The following is a 25,053-nucleotide window of genomic DNA, read 5'->3' as shown; positions in this document are numbered from 1 at the left end:
CTGTTACTCTATAGAATCTTATGACGCATTAAAGAACCCAGAAAATAATAGACTGATGCAAAGAGCTTATAGTCACATCATGATGTCTGAGTATCCAAAATGTTCAAAGTACAGTACAGAACATACAGTAAACACCCATTTTCCACTATGACCTACATGCCACACGATGGGCTGGATTTACTGAACAGCGTAATGGGAGTTAAAATTTGGCAGTTGATTTACTGACAACGCTCACATTAAAAACACAGGCACAATATCTTATTCCCATATTGACCAACGCATAAAAATCGATTTACAGAAAGATCGGAAACAAAAAAGCATTGTGCACGTCTTTTCAGTGCTAATTTTCACTGCATGTTTTTATCAAATACCAACAGTAGTTTTGTTATGGCAAATGAGGCGTTTGCACTGTCGCAAGCTGTTAAATCTGGACCTATGTGTTTAAGTCTGTCATCATGTTTTTTTTAGATGTTCAGAGAAAATTTAGTGGCTACAATGATAAAAATAGGATTCCGGTTAATTTAGTTTTTTGTTAGTGACGTTAAAGTTGCTGTTATAAAAACTTTGTGAACATTACATCAAAATGGCTCTTGATAAGCAGGTTCTTTGCAGAACATAAAATGATACAATTAACCACAAAAGATCCATTAATCCAAGGAAGATTTTTTCCAAGATTCACTTAGAGTTAAGTGTAATGTTGCAGTCACACCAAGATATTTATAGATAACTAAAAACTATTAAAAATGTTCTGTTAAATGTCAGCCTACAAATATTATTTATTAGAACATTGAACTAACGTAAATAAAAGTCATGTAAATAAATAAAAGCAAAAAAATAAACAAAACATTTAATGTAAAAATTTGTTAACATGTATAGCAATATGAAAAATTAATAAATCATGAAATGACAAAATTGCCAAAAAATGAATATAAAATGTACATGAACAGTAAGAAAAATCTAAGATATTAATAAAACTACAAAACAAAATGTGTTTTTTTCGCATAAACATGCGTTTCTGGTTTGCCGCCTTTGCAAATCAACGGAACAAAAAAAATCTTGTGACACCAAGACTATCGAAAACAAGCTTTCTGTGAGAGAGTTTCTGTAGAAAACACTGTTAATTTCAAACGTACAAGAAATAAATCTTTGATAAATCCATTCATCAATTTTGAAACAATCTAGTAAGTGAAGAACCATATGGCATCATCAGAAATTACTAGAAACCGTGTTGAGATCGCAGCAATCAACCAACAGTGCATCAAAAACAAAATCCCACAAAGAAGCTTCCAGGAACAATGGCTATTAAACACACACACACATACACACGCACACACACTCACATGCCGTTGAGCAAACAGTCTTACAGGGGCGAAGAGCTCTTGAATACAGAGCTCCAGCTACCTGCTGTGCCCTTCAATCCTAAAACAAGAAAAGTCGAGATCTTTTCCTCCCCTGCACACTCTGTGTACACAACAAAGTAGAATAAAGGTCCTGTTTCCTAAAACCCAAAGCATCGCCTCCCTCTTCGGAAGTTGAAATCCAGGATCAAGCCTGATCTGTTCTGCCTGGATGACCCCAAAAAGCCGGCAGCAAGCTACCATCCCGTATGTAAAATGAGCTTTGTATGTTTTTGGTTTAGAACCAAACTTGGTATCGGCAGCATATGATCAGATCTGTGTCATTCCCTATTTGATTGTGTGTTAAATAATTAAGATATGCTGTCTGGGAATGGTAAACTGTCTAAGATGTGCTGCAGAATTACAAGAATTTCCACTTCGATAAAATTTAAATAGAATTGTTTTTGTTCTTTATAACAGTATTTTATAACGCCAGAAATAACTAATCTGTCTTCCCAACTGCTGTTTGTCTTATTTCATAAACCACTGCATTGTATTTCTTCCTTAAAGCTATTTTCTCTGAATTAACTGGAGGATTGTTGACCTTTGCAGCTGCGTTGAACAACATGACTACATTACTGTACGCCCATGACAGTCGGTCAGAGTAAGTCACGGAAAAATGGGGTAAAAATTAGCACACAACAAGGAGACATACAGTAAAGGAGATATTGGCTAAATCTCTGGAGTGCAAATTTAAAAGGATTTTGAGGAAATCTAACCACGGCAGAATGACAATGAGAATGTCTTTTTTTTCATCAAAACATGTCTCAGTACCCTTTCTTTGCAGAGAATATTTTTAGCACACTCTCAAGAAAGTAAGTTACAGTCAGTACATGTCACTGGGGGAAACCGTAGGAGTTGAATAAGGTTCTTGTTTTGGACTGTGTGTGGCAAGTTGAAGAGCTTCAGAAAAAGACGCAGGAGGATTATGTGTTGGATGAGAAGATCGTATGAATCCAGAAAGCACAAGAAGACTGAGAAGAGGAACAGGTTGTAATAGATGGTAAAAGTGAGGCCTTTCAAACCCTTTCAAACAAAAAGACACAGTTCCACCCATCCCTCTTCTTTAAAGGGATACTTTCCCTCCAAAATAACAATTCTGGCATCATTTACTCAACCTCATGTCATTTCAAATCTTTATGACTTTATATCTTCTGCAGAACACAAAAGACAACATTGTAAAGAATGACGAACAACAGCGATACCCATTCACGTCTATTGTACACAAAACCAACTCAAGTCATTAGGTATGGCCTTTGTTCGGTTTCCAACATTCTTCAAAATATGTTCTTTTATGAAAAAAAACTAAAGTCATACAGGTTTGAAATGACATAGTAAATTATGATTTTTGGGTGGACTGTCCCTTTAAATTCTCTTCAGATCTATCATATTCTGTGATCTTGCCGTCTGCTTTTCTTTCCAGTCTCCCACATTTCTCAATCTTTTCCTCAGATGACCTTCAAGGTCCATGTGCATCAGTGTGTTAGTGCGCTTTCCCTCTTGAAATATTTAACATGTTTTTGCTTTTCGTGTGTGTGTTACGGTACACAGCTGTACTTTGCTCACTTTCAGCTCTAAAATACTCAGTTGGAAATGATAGCTTTGCTGCTGAATTATACATGAATCTTTACAGAAATCTTAAGATATCTTATACACATGCATGTCTGCACACATGTTCACTAATCTATTTGTATAAATGCATTGTTAATAAGTTCCTGTAGCAACCGTTTGATCACTGCGTCTCACCTGTCAATTCGATGCTAAAATTTCTGGTTTGTACTTGTACTACAGATCAAAATCCCTCACTCAATCTTTGATCACTTTATTTATTTATTTATTGCACCCGGTGTTACACAAGAAGACTGCATGTACAGTAGAAGAAATCTAATGCAACTCAAAAAGAATTGTTTTTCTAACATTCTGGGATCATAAGAGACTGCAAACACCCAGTATATTTTTGCAACAGTCCTGCAAGAATAAAAAACTTCAAGCACTTGGCTGAGATTATCGCAATCTTCAAGACAAAACTATAAATAAATTTGACTATCATAAAGTAAAATGATACGTGGTATTATGACTCTGTGTAGATGATACTATGACTGCATTATTCTTCAAGAGGCAGTAATATTCAGTTAAGATGCCTTGAAGGTGGAGTAAAACATTGGGGACACTTTGTTTCCTTCCTGAAATATCCCTTTAAGGGAATATGCTAAATGCTCCCTCATTTGTAAGTCACTTTGATGAAAGCTTTTACGACATAAGAAAATGTAAGCAGTTCCTCTATGTTAAATGCTCTCTGAGAATTTCAACAGTCATCAGAGGAACAGGAAATGTTGTTACAAATACACCACATGTGCACACTAGCATCTACGGTGTGTTTATGAGGTTCTCAAAATTGTGTGTGTGCGTGTGTCTCAACAGCCTTTTTTACAGTAAGTGCGTTTGTGTGAGTAATTAGACACAGTGCCCTATTTACAGCAGCAGAAGAATTCAGTACAGACCACATCAAACAGCCACTGGGTGAGACTCGAAAGCACATGAGCAGTAAGGACAGAGATTAAAATGAAGGACAGAGATTAATAAACCACATCAGTGGGAAAAAGTCATAATGAAAATACTTACATTTAGACATTTAGTCATTTAGCAGACGCTTTTATCCAAAGCGACTTACAAAGAGTTAAGGAAGCAATAAGCGATATGTCATACATGAGCAATAAAACAGTAGGTGCCAATAAAAAGTAAAACACTATGACAAAATAATATAGAAAAGAAATGACTCATTGTCATCAGGCAGCTTTCAGAATATGCTGATTTCACAATCTTCTCCATCTTTAGAATTAAACTGTCAATATGCCACATGGCATTTGTACCAGTGGGAAGTTCACAGGTCAAACATGAGCTTTGTGAATGACCTTGATACAACCACAGCCTGTACTTTGGGGAAAGCCTTGATAGTAAACAAAACAACGTGTAAAATGGGGGTTCACTGGCGTAAATCATGTATTTAATATTTATGATAGTCTACATATACAGTATTTTTCCCCTTTAGTCAATTCAATCTGAATCTTTTATGTGAACTGTTAGTGAAGAACTCTCGGCCCATACACACTCAAGGGAACTCAAACATCTGCTTGCAACACATGGCATCTTTATAATCTGGTGTTACAAAGTAAAATAGAGAGAGGTCGTTGGGCATTACGGCCAATCGCCCGATTCGCCTACAAGAACGTTCCATTCCAGTGACATCGGCCTGAGCTTGAGCTTTGAGTGCAACGGTTACTTCTGTCGTGAAACTTCCACTCCCACCACGTCTGTGAGGGCACAGCGGGAAGAGAAGAGAAATAGAGCAGAAAAGAAAAGATAACGAAGAAGAAAGAAAGAGTTCAACCATAAGCTAACAATCTGTTGGTCGCCCCTAGCCACCTGTCAAAACCGTGGGAATTTACTGACCAAATGTAAGCAAACCGAGTAAACATCGGCTAAGCATTTGCAGGCTAACCACTGTCAGAGCCCCAAAATCAACATGGCACTCCAGAACACATTGCCAAGGTAAAGACATGGACACCAGCTCTCAAACTGCTGCTGTTACACCCTCCGACTCAACACACACTCGCACGCTTATCAAAGAACGCTTGATATGACCCTAAGCTTAAGCGACAATAATTGAACATTTATTCGAAACTGAAATCATCAGTCGACAGCTCATTTAGATGATGGTTAGTTAAGCGGTGGCAGTGTATTTTTTATTACTTCCTCTTTCAGTGGAAAACAAAGGGGCTTAAGCATTTTTTTGGGGTCAACACAACTTGACAGATAGACATATAAAACAAAACCAAATTTCATCACAATATGTAATAAGATATGAGAAGTGATAATAATAGATGGAATAAAAATACAACATAAACTTCTTCATTTTTATACTACTGTATGAGTGTAGTGGAGAAGCAAATGTTTCTTTTTTAAGGTCAATTTTTTTAATGAATCAGCCATAAAGTTACTGTATCTGGGATTGTTTGAATGAATCTACGGAACTACTGAACTGTTCACATAGATGGATACACTAAGTGAAAAGCTACAGTAAAATTGAACTAAAAATGTTTTCTCAAGACAGTAACAATTCTCAGTTTCAAGGCCTGTTCACAACAAGATGAAATAACTATAAATATAACTATCACAATAACTATAGACCGTTTCATCGGATGCGCGTTCGCCTGACCCCCAGTTAACTTCCGGTTTGTGTTTAGCTAGTGTCTAATTATAGAACTATTTCTATTTTATTTAATTCATGTTAATATTATATTAAGGCATATTATAATTTTATTGTTTTTTAATTGTATGAAATAAACGATTTGTTGAATTTTGTTGTAATTGGTTGAATGGGTTCTGCAGTATGGTCGCATTTAAACGAACGGTGAGGAACATTTACATCTTAAGGGGGAGCTTGGTATTGCAGTCGAAATTCTAAATGTTGGAGATATAAGCTTAGAAGGTAACAGTTCTTCTCGGTTTCTTCTGATTGTTATCTAAAATAATCTATTGGCACTCTATTCGTTTGTGAATGTGTACCGTAAAGTAGGGGCCACAAAAGTGTGCATGCGCAGTAAGGTATGTTTATGTTGTTAAGATGAAACCGTCAATATAATCGTCCATACAAACACACAAGAAAAAATGTATTCAAGGCTCAGATTCTGCAGTTTTACATTTTAAATGTGCGAGGCCTTCAATTCGATTTTCAATGCTATTCTTTCATCAGATGGAACAAAAAATTAAAAATGAAGATTCTGTTTTCATCTATTCACAGTTTTGTCATTTCAAACCTGTATGACTTTCTTTCAGAACCAAAAGATGATTTTTTGAAGAATGTTGGTAACCCATTTACTTCTATTGTATGGACACAAAACTAAGTCAATGGGTACTGTTGTTGTTCGGTTAACACCATTCTTTGAGTGAACCATATATCAAACTTCCTCTGCATTACGTAACTCCACAATTCTCTTAGTTTAAAACCTTTTTTTTCAAAACTGATAACAAAATGTATAAGAGCCGAATTAGTCTGATTTATATCCCCCTCACTCCCTGAATAAAGTAACAAAAATCATCCTAGGTTGCTCTTTGCAGAGTTGGTTAAGAGCACAGCCAGAATGAGCTCAGTGCAGTAGGCAACAGGTGCATTTGAAAGAGCTTAAACATAGCACAATTTTTGGTCACAATCATTCTATAAATCAACTATATAATAATACAGAATAGACGTGTCGCAAATGTACAATACTTATCAAATGTTTTACCTTTATAAACCAGCCCTGTTTCGTGTAATATACTGTAGCACTGCTCTGAGTCTGGTCCGCATTCCTCAACACAACGTGTGTTGATTCGCAATATAAGCGTGATGCCTTTGAACTTAAGTGACGTGTTTTGACGTCCTCTGTTTCTTAGTCACGATGTCTCAAAGCTATCAACACTAGGTTTCCTCTGTTTTGACACACGAGGGTGTCTGGCGAGCAAACAGGGTGTAACTCCGACCCTCCCTGTCTTTCAGAAACACTGGAGTCAGTCAATCAGTCTGACAGTGAACTAATAATAACAGCGACGCCCGCGCGCTCACACGCAGTCACGCACGCAGACAGACATACCGTTACTGTAGAAGTATGTGAAAAAGTGACAGTTGCTCTTCACGCGCACGCGACCCAAAACGAAGCACGCAAACTGCTTCTAAGTGTGAGAAAGTGCAATGAACGACAAAGAAACTGAAATCGCGGTATTTAAAGTAGTGGGAGAGTGAAAAAATAGGACATGTGGGACAGTAGCCTACCTCACACACAGCTGCAGGGGAAGCAGGTGGCGGTTTGTGCCCTTCGGTCCGGCGGTACAGGGGGTCTGAGGGAGGGGGGGTCCTTCCTTCTGCTCTCTACTCCTGTGCCCGTTGCGTCGCGCTGGTCTACAGCTGTTAAGTTTGTCAAACTTGCGAGTGACTGTCAACGGCGAAGTGAGACGGAGAGAGGCTGGGTAGACAGTTTTAAACACGGAAGAAGACGGAGAAGTTCGAATGAGGCGGTTTCAAATTCCTGGACAACTCCGCGCGCTCTCCTCTCACCCTCTCTCTCTGTACGAGAGGCAGTAAACGGGCTGAATCGGGACAGTAGGAGGCATCTGCTAAAACACGCCTGCCTCTTTCGCTTTTCCTAACATTTTCCGTCAGTCAGCGAGCGACGGGGCTGGGGGGGCTAAAGAGAGGCTGTACGGACCGCTGGTACCCAATAATGTGAACACAAATGCACAGCGCGACACAGGCGGGGCTTACATACAGCGCGCGTGAAAGAAGAAAGCTTGCAGTATTCATGGTTATTCATGTGGTTCCTTCTGAGCAATTTAACAATGGTTTAACTACAGTGAACATAGTTTGACAGTGTTATTTGCACTGAAAATGTATAGCTCCACTTTAACTATAATAAAACCATGCTTAAGTTACCCCAGCAGTGTGGGTTAGCTAGAAAAGCAATTTCATGAGTCCACCAACTTCTATCAGTAGAGAATAGGCCAAGTTTAAAGTCAAGTTTCTTTCTACATTTTTATTCCCCCCATTTCTTCTATTCCTGAGGACGCAAGGGCGAGAATGTTCTATGAGAGGGTGATATAAATTGTACATGGTGAACCTGTAAGGTTATCGGCAGCCTCCGAGGCTTCGTGTTACAGATTTAACTTAGACCAGAATAGAACTCCAGGATTTCAGTTATCAAGGGAGACGAAAGAAAGGACTAGATTTTTATATTTTCTGAGGAATATAGTGAGTAGTGCTCGCCCCTGCAGAACTCGCCACAATGCTGGGGGTCATTTTGAGTGCTTATCAGTTCCGAAACAGAGCAGCACTGCATTAGATGGCCAAATCTTAAATCACAGAAATGCGCAAACCATCAAAAATTTAAGCTACAAAAAGCCACTAGACAGAACTAAATTAAATGGTGGCCCAAGTTAAACAAGCCCACCACAAGTATTTATGGGGACCCGAACAGCTGTGACAGTCGGTCTGTGATGTGGAACACAAAAAAGGATATTTTGAGAAATTCTCAATGGTTTTGCGTTCATACCGTGCAATATAAGTAAATGGGGACTAGTGTTTTTTGTTTACCGTTTTTCTTTGTCTTTTTGGATTAGGTAGATGAAAGAAAGTCATACGGGTTTAAAAATGTAAAATATAATTGCAATAAAGTTCCAAGTAAGGAAGAAAGGAGGTGGGAACATGAACCGACTTTTCATAAAATAAACAAACAACCAAACGAATGTAACATGTCGACAGCTCCCTCACGGTCGACTGCTGACCACACAAAATTAATAAAACATATTGTGAAATCAAGGCCTGGTTCCTTCTCGTCCTTCACTGATGTCGGTCCTTCTTTTATGCTTCCGTAGCTCCTCCATGAGAGATGCGAGACCGGTGCAACACCCAGCTGATGCTCATTATCACTCGCGTTACCGGCCTCGCGCCGTTCCCTCACGGCCCTCCTCCTGCTCTCCTTGTCACAGTAATGTTAATGTTTAGAAAGACACAAGGTTTCGTAAATGCTGAAAGATATTTTTCTTTTTTGAGTGAACTTAAGACCATTGAAGGAGCATAAGGATAAGAGATAAAATACTAATGATATTTAAATGTGAAGATATTCATCACAGTGTCAAGTGAATTCGAGTCATGAAATGTATATTAATTTGTGTTCATGGACACAAAATTCTCTGAATTCCTAAGGTCTCATTTACATGTTTTGTTATGATTTCACTTCGCCCTGTGGCGCTAGGTTAAGGGGCGGGGTTAGGGTGGACCTTTCTTGTTCCTTAGCCACCTCGTAAAATGCGTTCGTTTAGCTAAATTAGCATTTGCGTCTGTGATTTTAGGGTTTGAGTGGGCTAAGGGGTAGATTATAACCATCTTGTGAAACATGTACGACCTCCTTTGGTATAAGGTTATAAACATATAAATGTCTATACACACGTGGCTTGTGTTACGAAAGTCGTGCTGAGTTCACAAAAAAAGAAGTGCCAGTGACACAAAAAAAGTGTGACTGCCACGAAAAAAATTGGGAAATTCATGAATTCTTACATTTCGTGACCATGTCACGAACAGCCATGAGACTGGGTTGAAATACCCTATATCAATAACTCAGCTATAAATGGTCAGCAAGAAGCTTGTGAATGAAAAGTTGAAAATGACTACAATGTTTCATTGTGTTCGGTTTAAAAGCATCATGAAAAACATGTACAAACATGGCCCTACCAACCCTGCACAGAGGATGTTGTTATAGTGGCCTGTTATGAAAGTATTGCTGAAAACCGTTTGCAGAAGTTAATAATAAACTGTGTCATGGGTTAGTTCGTAGAAGCAGCTCCCTGCCATCACTTCTCAATTCTGCTGCTGTCTGTGTGAAAAGTCTTGTTAGAAGCTAAAGGGGAGGGAGGGTTGAATGTTCAAGGTAATGTTGCGTGTTGTATTACGGAGGTCAAATTTAGTCAATTAAAACACAAAATGAAGTGCAACAGTCCCTTTCCTTTAAATGCAAGAGTCAGATATTGATTTTGCTTATTCATTGCATCATTAAGGTGTTGCTCTGTACAAGAGGCATGTCGGCTGTGAGCCATTGCACATGTGATAAAGAATGAGTGGAACAGAACTCTCCTCCTCCTGGAGTCTTCAAAGTTGGTATTTCAAAGGCCTGTTATAGACTGACATAAAAAGAAAGCAAATAAAGAAGATGAGGGCGGCAGAATAAAACGGAAGAAGTAGGCAAATAGTTTCCAGCCAAGTGTTATGAAAGTCACCTCTCTCACTCTCTCTAATCTCATTTCCTCCCATTCTTTCTTGGTAATAGAGAAAAGTGCCTACCTCTTCTTCTTGCTGAGGCATCAGAAGCTAAAGGTTGCATATATCTATCACTGTCTGAGTGTCAGAGAGCTGACGAATGCCCTGGCACTGGCTTTCAAATGTCATTCATTTGGAATGCTTTCCCGCGCCGTGAGATTTTTTGAAAAGCACAGACCGAGGAGATTACATGCTGACGATCAGAATTTATAATCCTAATCTCACTTTAATGGGCAGGATGGATTAAATTAAATCTTGTTCTTTTCAGGGAAATTGTGTGAAAACCATTCATGAGAGCACAGTGCTATGTGAGGGCAACGGATGGATCATAGTCTGAACTGTACTTCTGAACTGATCTCTTGTAATCCAGATTATATTTACATTAATCAGAGAATCTAATCTACATTGTAACCTTTGTATGGTGTTCTGCACTAAAAAAAAGTAAACAATAAATTCACACACACGATAGAACATATTTTCACAAATGGCTAAGGTATATTGAGTCTCTGATCAAGACGATACACTAAATGATTCATGCCCAATATTTCTCCATGATTAAACCTTCATATAACAACCAAACACTTAATGTTATATTTCTGAAATTATCCTTTTAAAGGTCTCTGGGTTTCACTTTGCATTACGGGATGGTAAGCATTTATGGATGAGCTGAGTAGCTAAGAAAAACATCAGCAAAGAGCTCAAATCTAAAAGTTGTGAAAACAATTTTAAGCACCTTTAAAAGGAAACAATAAAATTTCAAAAACAACAACAAAATGTTATTAGAATAGGAATTTGCTTTGTTTAGCTAGAGTAATAGAAAATCATAAATGTTATGTGCTACCTGAACCCTTGTATGGTGTTAATGTTTTGGTTACCCGTTCCTACCAAGTGTTTTTTAAATCAATACAGCCATAAAAACTTGAAATTTAAAAACGTTTTCCCAATTACAAGAAGCATAGGCAGCATACAGGTAATTCCATATATGCAATCCAATTTATCACATAACATTTAACAGGAAATGTGGTATTCAAAGTACAAAAAATCTATGGATTTATCTTAAAATATTTTTAAGTTAACATTAAAAATGGGTCCCACAGACCTGAACACCACACAAGGGATAAAAAAGTGTGTGGGTGGGGGTATTTTAAGCATAACATACGCGTAATAAAACTGCATTCCTCAAACCACTTAACCCAACTTTGATGGATGGCCACAAACTTGTTGTTTAAAGAACCAGAACACAATGTAGCAACATGTAGAACATTTCATATTTTCATACACCGATATCATTGCTAGGAAATGTTTTGGATCCTCCAGATTTTTATCTCTCAAAATCCCCTTTTTTAACCAAAACCACACTCTATTACTAACAGGAGTTCTTACCCCATATCGTGTTCATTTTGTCCAGTGTGTAGACTAGACTAGTGGCAGACAAATCATAAAAAATCACTTTCAGTGTCACAAAACAACACGTTTTGCTCCGACAGCTCCAGTCTGAAGCTTCCGTACTTTACTCAACTGTTTTTGAAAAAAAAAAAATATATACTTACAAATCTCTCAACAAATCACCAACAAGAATAATGCTGAACCCTCAGGTCAAACTTCAGCAAAAGACACTTCAGCGGCTGCCAGAGGATTACAACTGTAAGCTGCATGTGCAAGGTTTCAAATGACGACAAAATCCTCACAAAAATTATAAAGAGATGTTTTGGCCATGATTCTAAGATGTTTTTCTTCTGAAAATGACCCTGATAAACGTACATGTGTCTCCTCAATGTCTCTTAAACCACAACGTCACAGATTTCTCTAGACATTAAAACCTCCCTTACCAAATATTTCCATGCTCAAAATATCAACCTATTAAACTTCTTTTCTAGCTTTAAGAAGTTTCTTAAGAAATCTTTAATCTCTAATGACATTTCTCTTCTTCTTGCAGTGTGTGGGAAAACTCTACAGACACACCGTTTGATTTGCTTCTAATCCCATCTGTCAATCACCCAGAGCCAAAGGGGAGCCGTTTTTGGCATCTAAACAATCACAAATCAGAGATAAAATCAAATTTAAAAGAATGTAATATATTAGAAAATGTATGAAAATTAGAAGAAAAGAAAAACATTTCAAATGTGACTCCACCGAACAGGTTGTCATTCTCAAGTAGAAACATGCAGAGGGTTTCGTGTCAGGCTGTTACTGTGGTGAATTTCTGAGAACACTGTGGTTTAGCTGGACAAAAATAAATTCTGGTTTTGCAAAAATTGCAAAGCCAGCATTCAGCAGATGAACAGCGATAAGAATCAATGTGTCTGTACCTGTTACAAACTGGAAAACAACCATTATCGAGGCCAACTGTCAGTGAAAGTGAGTGTAGTTTGTTTGGATGACATGCACCCTGCTCAGACTTGAGAAGGTTAATGGGGTGGAGCTGTCATAAAAAATGGTTTTACCTTCTCTGCTATCAAATAACTGACATTGAGGAGGTTACTGCGACCACAGCAGGAAGAAAAAAGTTTGAGAGTGAACAATATGGCAGGGAGATATGAAGCAGACGCTCGGATGAGGTTGAATGACAGAAAGCTGACAGAAAGAAGCAAGGAAGAAAATTGAGACAAGGAAGTCGGATGTTGTCAAGTTAGATTTGTCAACACCCAAGTCTTGAAAATATCCATATACTTCCATGATTTTAAAAGAAGTTGTGGCCTTGACTATCCACACATATCTCTTGAGTTAATATCAGTATAGCTGTAAAACTCAGTGTTAAAGGCATGGTTCATCCAAACATTTAAGTTATTTCATCTTTACTCACCCTCATGTCATTCAAAAACTGTTTGACTATATTTATGCAGAACACAAAAGAAGATACTTTGAAGAACGTTGTTAACCAAACCACATTGACCCCCATTGACTTCCACTCAAAGATTCTCAAAATATCTTCTTTTGTGTTCCACACAAGAAAGTAAATCAAAGTTTTTGAACGATGTACAGAAATTTAGGAAGTAAATTTGCTCTCTAAAAGGGCGTGTTTAAAGTAGATTAAAGTAGAAGTAGAAAAAACAGTTGGACTTGTTTTGTCACTGAATTCTAAACTCTTACAGTAGATGAACTCTGAATGAAAATAAATGAATCTTCAGTTGAGTCCCACACTTTCAAATATGCACCCGAGACAGAAAGACAAGCCCACGCATTCTCCTTCAATTATACACACTGATATCAACCTTCAAATATCACTGATATCACAAAGTTACAACTTTCCTGTAGCTCAGTGGTAAGAACATTGCGTCAACTATGCAAGGTTGAGGGTTTGATCCCAGGGGATTGCACTTATAAAGATAATCTTTGTATAGGATAATGCAATGTAAGTTTCTTTGGATAAAAGCATCTGCCAAATGCATAAATGTAAACGTAAATGTTAGTAGTCATAGAAGTGAATGTAAAAATTGTTGGCTGAAATTGGACATGTTTTGGACGGACATACGATGAGCACACAACGTTGATTTTCAGCCCACATTCAAAAATATAGAGGAATCTTGAGTGAAAAGATCAGTGTTAACCCAGAGGTAAGGACTACAGCAATGCAGTAACCTTGACTTACATTTCCCTGTTACATTATACACAACCTCCCTCCAGGACATGTGTAGCTTACACTATGTAAACCAACACACTTTCCCTGCACTACCACACCATCAATTATTCATAAATGTAAATGCACTCAAATACATTATGAAGCACTTTAGAAAAAGTTGCAGTGGATCACGCTTTCATCCGAGTTTTACTGGACTCCGGTCATTTTATTACACGCTTAGTAATCTCACACAAAGTCAGATTTTCAATAATAAAGTCCATTTATAAATCTGCCCTTACCTTCTGTCACTGTGTGGTTTGCTGGGTATATGGGAACAGAAGTGAATACATTTTGCCATCACAATGAGGTATGATGTCTCTCAGGGTCTGTTGCTCCAGATTCAATCTCTAAAATTTGCTTGATTTGCTGGAGTAGATACTTTAGATATATAATATCGATATAGTTCATATAATAAAGGATATGCACTAATGACTCGTTTCCACAGAGCGTTTCAGTACACGTGACGCAATTATTTCCCTTTTCATTGTCAGAAGTTGTGAATGAGTAAAGTACTGAGCATAAGAGGCTGTGTGCACAAGATCATTTTCAACTAAAAACATAAAACTTTTTATACGTTTTGGCAGTTCATTTTCCTGACAACACGTTTGGGGGACAGAGAACATAAACTTTTGAAAAGTCGTTTCTGTGTAAACCGCAAAGCTGGAACTTTCTGAAAACGCAGATGTCACACGCATGCGTATTACGTGTTCAGTCAAAAGGCATGCGCGAGCATTCCCCAAAAAATAATGCCGGCATCCAGTACTGAGTTTTTGGGCTAGACATAGGCTACTTATTAATGTTTCTCCAGCAAAAAGTAGATTTACTGCACCACCAACACCAACGGATACATATTAACCAAATACACAGTCACACTGCAAAGGGTATTGAATGCAATGCTGGCTTAAAACTGGGTACACGTATGTGCACATAGTGTTTCTTTACAAATCGCCATCTACTGGCCCGGCATTCTCAATACAGAGTTTTTACTCTTTTTTGCGTATCTGTGTAAACGCAGATCGCTTTGACAACAGTGTTGTGTGCATGTCAAACTAAAAAAAAACGCAAAAGGAAAGACTAAGGTTTTCTAATCCATCGCGCTATCATATGTGACCCTGGGCGATAAAACCAGTCTTATGGGTCAATTTTTCGAAGTTGAGATTTTTACATCATCTGAAAGTTGAAGAAACAAGCTTTCTTTTGGTGTATGAGTTGTTAGAATAGGAATAAAAAAATCAAAATATTGAGAAAATTGCCTTTGAAGTCCTTCATCAGGGCCACTGTGACAGGCCATCCACTCACAGAAATAATTTTTGATATATTTAAGGTAGGAAATTTACAAAATATCTTCATGGAACATGATCCCTACTTAATATCTGTTTACAAAATATATGTCTGTTTACTGGGCGTATTCATTTTGTATTTATAAACACATACATATACTGTACATGTATGCATATTTAGGAAATATTAACATGTATTTATTCAATAATTAAAATTATATATATAAATGTTTATACATTTTATATTTTTCTTAAATTAATAAGTAAAATAGTGTGGAGTCGAGTCGAGTCAAGTCGAATTGAATCAAATCAAATCAAAATTAATAGAATCTAATAAAATATAGTAGAACAAAATTCAGTCCACTGCAGAACAAAAGAGAGCAGTGCAGAGTTGAATAGAGAATAGACAACAGAGTAGAGTAGAGTACACTACAGTACTGAGCAGAGTATAGAGAGGAGTGAAATAGAGCAGAGCAGAGAGATCAAAAAGTATAGAGGAGACTGTACTATAGTTCAGAGCAAAGACAAGTAGATTAGAGCATAGAGGAGAGTGGAAAAAAATATAGAGCAGAAAGAATAGAGTATAGAGTAGAGAACAGAAGAGCAGATTCTTGAGCAGAGTGGAGTATAGAGCAAAACAAAGTAGAGTATATAACAGGTTAAAGAAGAGTTAAGAATCAAAAGACAGTGAGATAAACTAGAAGAAGAGACCATTTGAGATGGGAAGGGGGGAGTAGAGATCAGTGTGTATCTCCAGAAGCAACACACACTCTCCCCCTTCTTTTACTCTCCTGCTGCTGCTTTGTATTTCAATAAGACCTGAATGAGAGAGGGATATTCCCCACACACAGGCAGTAAGGAGCCCTACAGATCCACCACGCTCCCTCTCACCGCCCTTTATGAAAGACAGACAGCGCTGTGCAAATTACACTGACCTCTATTCCTGACCCCCGATGGCCCGCCCCTCCTCACCTCCTTTCTCCCGCTTCTCTCTGCCCTCTCTTTCAGAACTGCTCTTTTTGTGCTCATGTCATGTAGCTGAAAGAGGAAGTCGCCATCCGTCAGACCACCCTCACGCTCAGACACCCGCTGGGTCACCATGGAGACCCTCCCCGGCCCCCAGAGAGAGGCAAGAATGAACGGCCGTCGCTGGACGGAGCACTATGCAAATGAATGAGGGATGTACGAGGGTGGACAGAGAGGAGCGGGAGGATGTTAAAAATTGGACGTTTGGTGTAACTGACGGCAGAGTGGATGTGTCCTCATTTATTGAATGTTAAAACATCTGTAGCATGTTAACTGTCACCCGTTCCGTATACGGGACACCTAAGTTTGCGTCAATATTGTGTATGAAATTTCTAATCGAATCATGACAAACTATATATCATTGGAAATGTCTAAGACTCTAGAATACAGATTTTTTAGTGTTTTTTCAAATAATTTATGTAGGGAGAGTAATTAATTATTTTTTTATAAAGAGTATGCTTAGATTGTCTGTTATCCTTTTGCAACCCTTATTTATTTAATTTTTAGATTTTTTGTTCAATAATCGGCTACTTTTTTCAAACGAGACCAACCGTAAGTCTCTATTGCAAAGAATTCATGAGTTTCCGCCATTTTAGTTCCAACATGCGTTTTATGTGAAGGCTCAAAAAGTGCTCCGACAGTTAACAGGATAAGGTCTTCTGGAGAAGCCTGGAGAGAGAGAAAATTAAAGCAGACGTATAATAATGAATAATCCACGGCCGGCGTTTGGAAAAATGACCACGGCTTGCATTTGGACAGACTGTAAGCGCCGTGCAAATTTCTACGTCTGGTGAATGTGAGCCAAACTAATAGATCACACTGAAAGTTCAGCAACGGCATCTACAAGATATACAGTCACATTGCACACTAACACATGCTGTTCTTAGTCCTATATATCCCTGAGGAAATTTCTAATGATTAATTATACAGCCAGTGCACTTTTTAATGCTTATTTTCACTTTTAAGCATTTAAAGTATTGATAGCTTGTTTGGTCACACACAGTTCTATGGCGCCTGCAGGCACGTAACTGCAATCACTGGGGTTCTTTTAATTAATTAATATTAATTGTGCCTGTTATCCTGAGGTGGCAAACACAGCAGGCGAAGATTATTTATCCCAGAGCTTGTTGGTTTTCTTCTCATTTATTATTTATATATTCATGGTGTTGATTTATTTGAAATGTCACTACTGTGCCAGACCTCTTGACTAGAGAGAGAAAAGAGCCTAATCACCATTTACAATAAGTCATTCAGCAAGTTTTTCAATACTCAGACTTCTGAAGAATTGGGGATTTCACCTATACTTCTGACATAGAAATTCATTTTTTTTTTGTGTGATCCAAATTATGCTCATTTTGTCCATCTGTGCAGGCAAACTGAATGAAACTGAAATTTTCTATTTATTTCTGTCCTTAGTCAGATTTCGGACAGTGTATACTTACACACTTTACAGATTGCAATTGTGTTTTGACTGTCATGTTTCATTAAGTTTCATAACATGAATAGTGTTTTGAAAAGCCTTGCTTTTAAAAGCATATTAAAGTGCTTATTGAGAACAAATAATGGATTTTTTTGTGCCTATTTGTTTGATCCTCCATTCAAAAATGATATACATAATTTCTGCACATAATATACATAACTAAGGTAACTTTATCTGAAAAAAGGTGACAGTGGCAGTCATCAGTGAGCTTATGTGAGTTGTATAAAGCATTGAAGGATTGGGATCGATGTTGGCCAGTTATGATGATGAGACATCTGTGGTTGTATAGGCTAAAAAAATCCTAATTTGAGCATCCTTAAAAAAAATTGGTTCAATGAATGGTGTTCAATCCTTTCTACATCATGAAAGTCACCAAAACACAGCATTTAAGTCCTATTTTATTTTCTATTTTAACTTTCATTGTGCACTAGAATGTGCCAACTGAACTCATTTTAAAACAGTGATGGTACAATTTAACAGTGAGCATGTGTTGATTCCTGTGGAGTTTTAAACAGAACAGCTTCACTCTTACAGACAGGACCACATGCATTCATTATGCAGATATAAAACTCAAAAGATGAAAATTGCCACTTGTCTGATCAAGGGAATAAAACACTCTGCTTCTTAAACCATGGAGTTGGATTTTATACACGGATGTGATTGTTAATGGTCTGAGTGACTTTTCAAAGTGGTTTTAATGATAGATGGGAGCTGATGGACTCGATGATGCAATGTGCCACAAAAACCAGCAGGCAACTCGGCTTGGCAATGGAAAGCCGTCGCTGCTGTCACCCAAATACTCGGCATTTCCCTGCACATGCGTGCGTCACCGCCAGACATGCAGGATATGGCTCCCACTCTTCGCTAAATACACATTATTGGCAGGTTTGGTAGACCATAATCACATGCCCTCCCATACACAAGCCCACAGAATATACAAACACAGTACTAACAAGGTATGATAAGTGAGGCCACCATTATGGTATCCACAATCCTTTCTATCCACACATTATCCGAGCATTGAAATTACCAACTTTTTTGCATATTTTCGCCATGCTTCTCAACAGTTGCACATTAAATGGATGGTAGGTGGAATGACAGATTTAAACAAAAAAGAATTGTGAGTGCAGAGAGATTGTTGAAAGCATGATGAAATAAGTGGGCAAAGTTTCATCAGATGCTGAAAATACAGTACAGTAAGAAAGTGAGAAAAGCAGTCTGACAGCAGCTAACTCAAGACTGTGTTGCTGGTAACACAAATAAACTTTAAACATGAATGTTTGATTAAGGATGAAAAATGTAATCTGCTGGAGATGAAATATTTAGTTTGTTTATTGCCAAGTTATTTTTCTTCTCAAATATGAACACTTGATTATTTTTTCTAATGCTTGAATAGCACACATGCCCATTTATTGTCATAGCAATGTCTTATTTTGCTATAAATAAGTGTTGCTTTTTAAACTTTATAAAGAAAGCAATTACTCTGCTTGTATTGTGTGGCGTACTTTTATTCATATCTGAAATGGTTGCTCTGTCTGTCCTTTCCAAAGCCTCTCCCCGCATGCCTCACTTTTCCCTTTTATTCTCTTAAACTTGGCCAGATGTGATAAAAGTGAAGTCTCTGAGACAGCAGCAGGGTTAAGCAGCATTGCCTCATAACAGCTGAAAAGTTCTTTTAAACATTTCTTTCATCGTCTGCGGGCTGGTATAATGAAAACTGTATTGTGTTTAACTCCTGCTGCTCGAGTTTAAAGGTTAGGATGCGGTCGAAGAAAGCAGCTCCTTTTATTGCCAACCTCAACACAGAGTTCTCAGAGATTGGCACCTCTGTTGCACCAGACTAATTAGAGAATATGGAAGTTGAGGACTTGTAAAATTTTAATTGGAAATTGTGTCATGTTGAACGCTTGACTCGGATAAGAAATGGTTTTGTAAACAGATGAATAAACATAATGAAGAATCGAACTGTCTGTGACACCCGGAGATGGCACATTAAACCCTAGAACCCATCAGAGGAGCTTATAATTAGTCTAAAAATAGCAAAACCAGGTGACAATCGGTCTAACAACATTGTGTTTGATACAATGTGAAATGAAATAGACATGTAAACGGAGAACTCGAGAAAGGCAGAAACATGTCGATTGACGTAACGATTTTTTAATTGCCCCGGGAAACAAGGCGGTGCCTTTAATTACAACCGCCTCCGAAAGACTGATTGTTGTTCTGTACCACTACACAAAAGCTCCATCTCCCTCCACCGAAGCACGGTCAGAGCGAATTTACAAACAAAAAACGTCTCTCTCGAAGTCTCAAGCCCAAAGGAAGAATTTATTGATTTGTGAAAATAAATGAGCATGCTTTTAATGCTTTAAAAGTGTTTGGTATTGTACTGCCTTCAACAAAACTTATTATGCACATTTGGTTTGTCTGCTTGCTGTTGTAAACTGAGAATGTATTGTGTGAGCACCGTTATAGCGCCGGGTCCCATGTGTGCAATATATATTCATGGAGCACCAGAGCTCCCTAAACGATTGAAACTAAGAGAAAAATATTATGCAGCCTCAGCAAGGACGAGAGGTGGGGGGCTATTGTTTAAAGAGCAACTCTGCATTAAGAATATAGGTTGTAGATGCATGGTGTAATCTAGATGAAGTTCAGTGCAAGAACTTTGAGTTAGATTTTACACAATATATGGATAAAAGACCATAATAATGTTAAAGTAGACTTTTCTTTCAATGTAGGTGTTATTGTGAGTACACGTAGGTGTGAGGTGCAATACTCACTGACATCAACAAGACAAGGCCAGGCCATTACAACATGGCAAAAACGCCAGTGTTTAAATGGTCAGATTAACTCTCACAGTTTATATATAATCCACACTTTGAGAATGTGTATTATATTTGCACTGTGAGTGTTAATTTGACCTTTTTAACAGTAGTGATTTTTCTGTTGCTATGGTTCTTATATGGTTGCTATTGTGTTGCTAGGTGATTCCAAAGACCCAAGTCTCCATGATATTTGGATTTCTAGATCTAGTAATTGTTACAGCTAAACCAGAATTAGGCATTTTCAGTGTTATGGATGTGACATTTTCAGTCAAAACTTGAAATATAAATTCTCAGTGAATGTATTTATTATCAATATATTAAATCATCCGTTTATATTTTACCAAACATCTGATGACAGACTCCAGACATCTGAAAAATGTCAGTCTATGCATGAGTTTTCTTTTTAACAAGAGGAAACAATGTATGTGTTATGGACGTGACCAACATTTTTGAGAGACAACTTGCTTTGTAGGATTTCAGTCTATTTAAATAAACAAACCAGAAGCAATCATACCCGACATATTGAGAAGGGATGGCCATTTTATAGACCACAAAATAGCTAGGCCTATTTTATTTAAATTTTCATGTGCCCATTGTGACGGGCTGCATGCATTCTCTCGGTGTTGGTTTGCTGGTGTTTTAGGGGGCGGTGCTGCAGTCCATAATGGAGTTAGAGGACACCTGGGCCCGGGCGTCTTCTCTCCTAATAAAAGGAATGTCGTCTTCTTCATCGGGAGCTCCCACCTTCTGCACTTTGTTTTGTTATGCTGATGCTTTGCCGTTTTTTTGTGTTGGATTATTCTTTGTCTATAGAATAAATGTATTATATTTTTGGCTAGAATTCCGCATTCTTTCTTTTAGTTTTTCACAACCCTGAGCCAGGCTGTGACACCATTTATAAGGAATATGGACTGATATGGATGTGACAATTCACGCACCTGACTAAGGAGAACTATGCTTTAAAAACAAACTTGACATGGGGATCTAAACCACCAAATATTGAAATCTGACCTTTCAGTATGGTGATACTTTGATTAAAACCTGTTGAAAAGCATGGCTATGTGCTGGAGATATCTGAAGAAGAATTGAAGACCAAGGCACCAAAACATAACCAGAATCGGGATGAAAACCTCACTCTGCAAACTTTTAAAAACAAACAACTATCCACCCAGACTAAATATCACGCATGGGTTGGTCGCCTTCCCAAGCATTTTGCAACATAAAGAACGTTTTGTGTCTTGAAACATGCCACAGTGACTTGCAGCAGACAGTTCAGACAGCCAGTCGCACAAAGACATCTTTCTTTGTCAATTGTCTCTTATAAGTGAGAGGCTTTAAATAAGGGGCCTGTTTGGAGACAGACGAGAGGGATTCTAAAACGGGAGCTTTTGTTGCTTTCCGATATGATCAAAATTGCAGAGGAAAATTGTGGTGGGTTAAAGAGTTCAATTCACGAACACTGCACGAACACACACAATAGCATGATAACATATTTCATATTTTGATCAGTAAGAAAGACCCCTTAGCAACAGTCCACACATACCACATCAACATAAAGGGTTGGATGATGTGTATGTGTTGACTTGACCTAATAACAGACTGTTTGACTTTGTCTCGGATGTCTGAGCACAGAGGCAGTCTGGACTTGAGATAGACTAAACGTAGGCGTTAGGTTGGGAAGATGATTTATCTGTGTCCGACTTACAGAGCAGACGCACACACACAGACATGCATTTGAGCTAATTACCCTTTATAAACCAGTACTGAAGCAGGGTTATTATTGTTAAACAAAACCTGAACTATTGCAATATTGCAATAAAATAATAAATAGGGCTAAATTTAATTGGTAAAAACAATGATGAAAAATGTCATTAGAAACAAACTGAAATAAGTTGAGGGACTACAATAATCAACAAAAAAACCTAAAACTAAAATCAATTAATAATTTAAACCCAAATAATAATCATAATAATATTGGCAATCAAATACATAATAATAATAATATATAAAAAAGCCCACAACAGAAACTGAAAATAAAACTAGATATTTAAATTAAAAAATAAAACTAAGAATATAAAAAAATTGAATCTTTTATTAATCTATTTGTTCCAGAAACAAATTATTGGCCAATTCTTTTATTAACAATTTCTTTACTGTAATTTATAATATAAAGCATGAACTACTTTATTTACTATAAAGGGGCAATATTGGTTTAGCTATTTAATTATTTAGCCATAGATGTGATACATTTATTAAATTAACATTAAAAACATCAAAATCAAATACTTACAGTAAAGAATAGAGCCTTGAACAAATCTGTTAAATTGTTATTTGCAAAATGCGGATGTTTAAGATATGACACTGGGTATATGACTAGGAAAAGTTTGGCATGTATCGTAGTGAAATTATTTCAAAATAAGTGGTAGAGAAAGAAAAGAACAGATGAGCAGATGAGGGATGAAGCATAAGCCCCATTCAGAGGATGGGAGGTGGATAAACAGCCCAGAGGAAGTGACTACTGGCTCAATATGAAAGCAAGTCTAGACCGCACCATCTTCACTGGCTTACACCCACATCACTTCCTGTACAAGTCTCCATCACATAATACCACCCTGTCTCCCCATCACACCACTGAGGACAAAAAGATGTGTAGGAGATGATTCAGATGAGCGGAAAAAGCCAATGTTTGTAATGGATGGAGATTTGACAGCCAGGAGAAGATAAAGAACAGAGGGACAGTGGAGACTCTCAAGAGAGGAAACAGAAACAAATAAAAGAGACGTGAACCGTCTCATATGTCTGTTCATAGTGCCACACTGTTCTCTGATCAGTTCTGGTCAGAGCTGATAAAGATCTGTGAGTGCAGTAGGACAGTGATTTTAAATCAGCGGAACCTGGTCAGAGGAACTCGATCAATGGGGACATGACAGTGTTAAGCTAGCGGGGTTCAGACTGGGTCAACGGCACTGCTGTTTCTGAAGCAGTCAAGCTTATGAGGGTTCAGCGGGTTTATTCATTCATAAGCGCTTGAGACCCCGGTTTGGCTAAAAAGGCTCTTGAGGTCCCTCCCGACAGAGAGGAAGAGGACTAGGCAGGAAGGGTTTTATTTGTCAAGTGCTCTTCACGGTTGTTGTTGTCCTCACACCATGCAGGTGCATGTATAGTCAAAAAGGAGGTGATGCAAATGGTGAGGAGAGAAAGGAGTTGAATGGATGATTTATTTTAAATCGGTTTTACTTTCAGCTTGGAGGTTTCAGCTGGAACTTCTTTGAAATTAATAGAAAATAACAAAAACAATCCAAGGTTTTTATTTAGCACAATTGCTAAATTAACAAACAAACAGACTTCAGCTGACCTGGCTATTCTGCCGCACCTTGGTAGTAATGAATTCAAGAAATTTTTTGCAGAGAAAATTGAAAAAACACGAGACAACATAGCCAAAACCTATCATTTAAAAATCCCATCTCAATTATCACAAAAATAGGCTTCTTCCACCTTAGAAATCTTGCCAAATTACGAAATATTTTATGTGTTGCTGATGCAGAAAAGCTTATTCATGCATGTGTGACCTCAAGACTTGACTATTGTAATGCTCTACTTAGTGGTTGTCCTGTATCATCAATAAAAAAAACTACAGTTAGTTCAGAATGCAGCTGCCAGAGTTCTTACCAGGTCAAGAAAATACGATCACATAACCCCAGTTTTATCCTCGCTTCAATGGCTACCCATTAAATATCGTATTGATTTTAAAATTATTTTAATGACTTACAAAGCTTTAAATGGTTTAGCCCTACTTAACTGAGCTTTTATCACATTACAACCCATCACGCTCTCTACGATCTCAAAACTCAGGACTTTTGATGACACCTAGGAAAACTAAATCCACTAAAGGGGGTCGAGCGTTCTCATTCGTAGCACCTAAACTCTGGAATAGCCTTCCTGATACTATTCGAGGGTCAGACACACTCTCCCAATTTAAATCTAGAGTAAAGACACATCTTTTCAGCCAAGCTTTCACTTAATGCATAGTTAATGACAGCAGCTACGCTAATTATTCTCCTTCTGCCTTCATCCCGAGGTAGGAAGAAATTCCGACAGGTCCAGATGATCGACATATGCCCATCCCCACCTAGAGATCGCGCCAGCTACAGCTGAAGACTGACTGACAATCCCAGCTCCATCTAAGGCAATTCCACCACCAACCAAGAGAAATACGACCATCGGACCATCCCAGCTCAGACCACTACATCCCCAACCAAGAGCAAAGACGGACTAATTGTCACATTAATGCGGATGTTACACTTGGTATTTAATGCTAAACTTACATCACATGTCAACAGTTTGAAGTTATAGCTGCATTCAGTGTCCCTGATTGGAGGTTGTTGGGTGGGTGTTTGTGGGGAGTGGGGGGACTCGTTGGTTGTGGGGATTCATCTGCTGGGGCTGTGTGGGTCCGGTTTGGCCTTGTTTTGTGGTCGATGTCGGACAACAGAGGAATAAAGCTACAACATGCCATTACTGTTTTCCCTGGTTGTTCCTCTGTTTTCTGGTGTCAATCGGGGAGAGGGACCGGGTTGAACC

General features: G+C 38.0%; 1 protein-coding gene across 5 annotated transcripts in view; it reads right to left on the bottom strand.

Moving 5' to 3' along the window:
• The window catches only part of sulf2b (sulfatase 2b), a 124,418-nt gene extending 116,767 nt beyond the window's left edge, over positions 1-7,651 (bottom strand). For 2 of the 5 annotated variants that reach the window (XM_056732780.1, XM_056732781.1), the window contains exon 1: positions 7,207-7,651. The gene's annotated coding sequence lies outside the window, so the exon portion shown is untranslated. Of the gene's footprint in view, positions 1-6,682; positions 6,831-7,206 lie in introns of those variants that run through there. The other 3 variants (XM_056732776.1, XM_056732777.1, XM_056732778.1) reach the window with 2 other exon arrangements.
• Positions 7,652-25,053: the final 17,402 nt, after the last annotated feature.

This window comes from Triplophysa dalaica, chromosome 20 (genome assembly GCF_015846415.1).
Source record: "Triplophysa dalaica isolate WHDGS20190420 chromosome 20, ASM1584641v1, whole genome shotgun sequence".
Lineage (NCBI taxonomy): Eukaryota > Metazoa > Chordata > Actinopteri > Cypriniformes > Nemacheilidae > Triplophysa > Triplophysa dalaica.
Note: the sequence above shows the minus strand (reverse complement) of the source record. Positions and strands in the feature narration are given on the sequence as shown.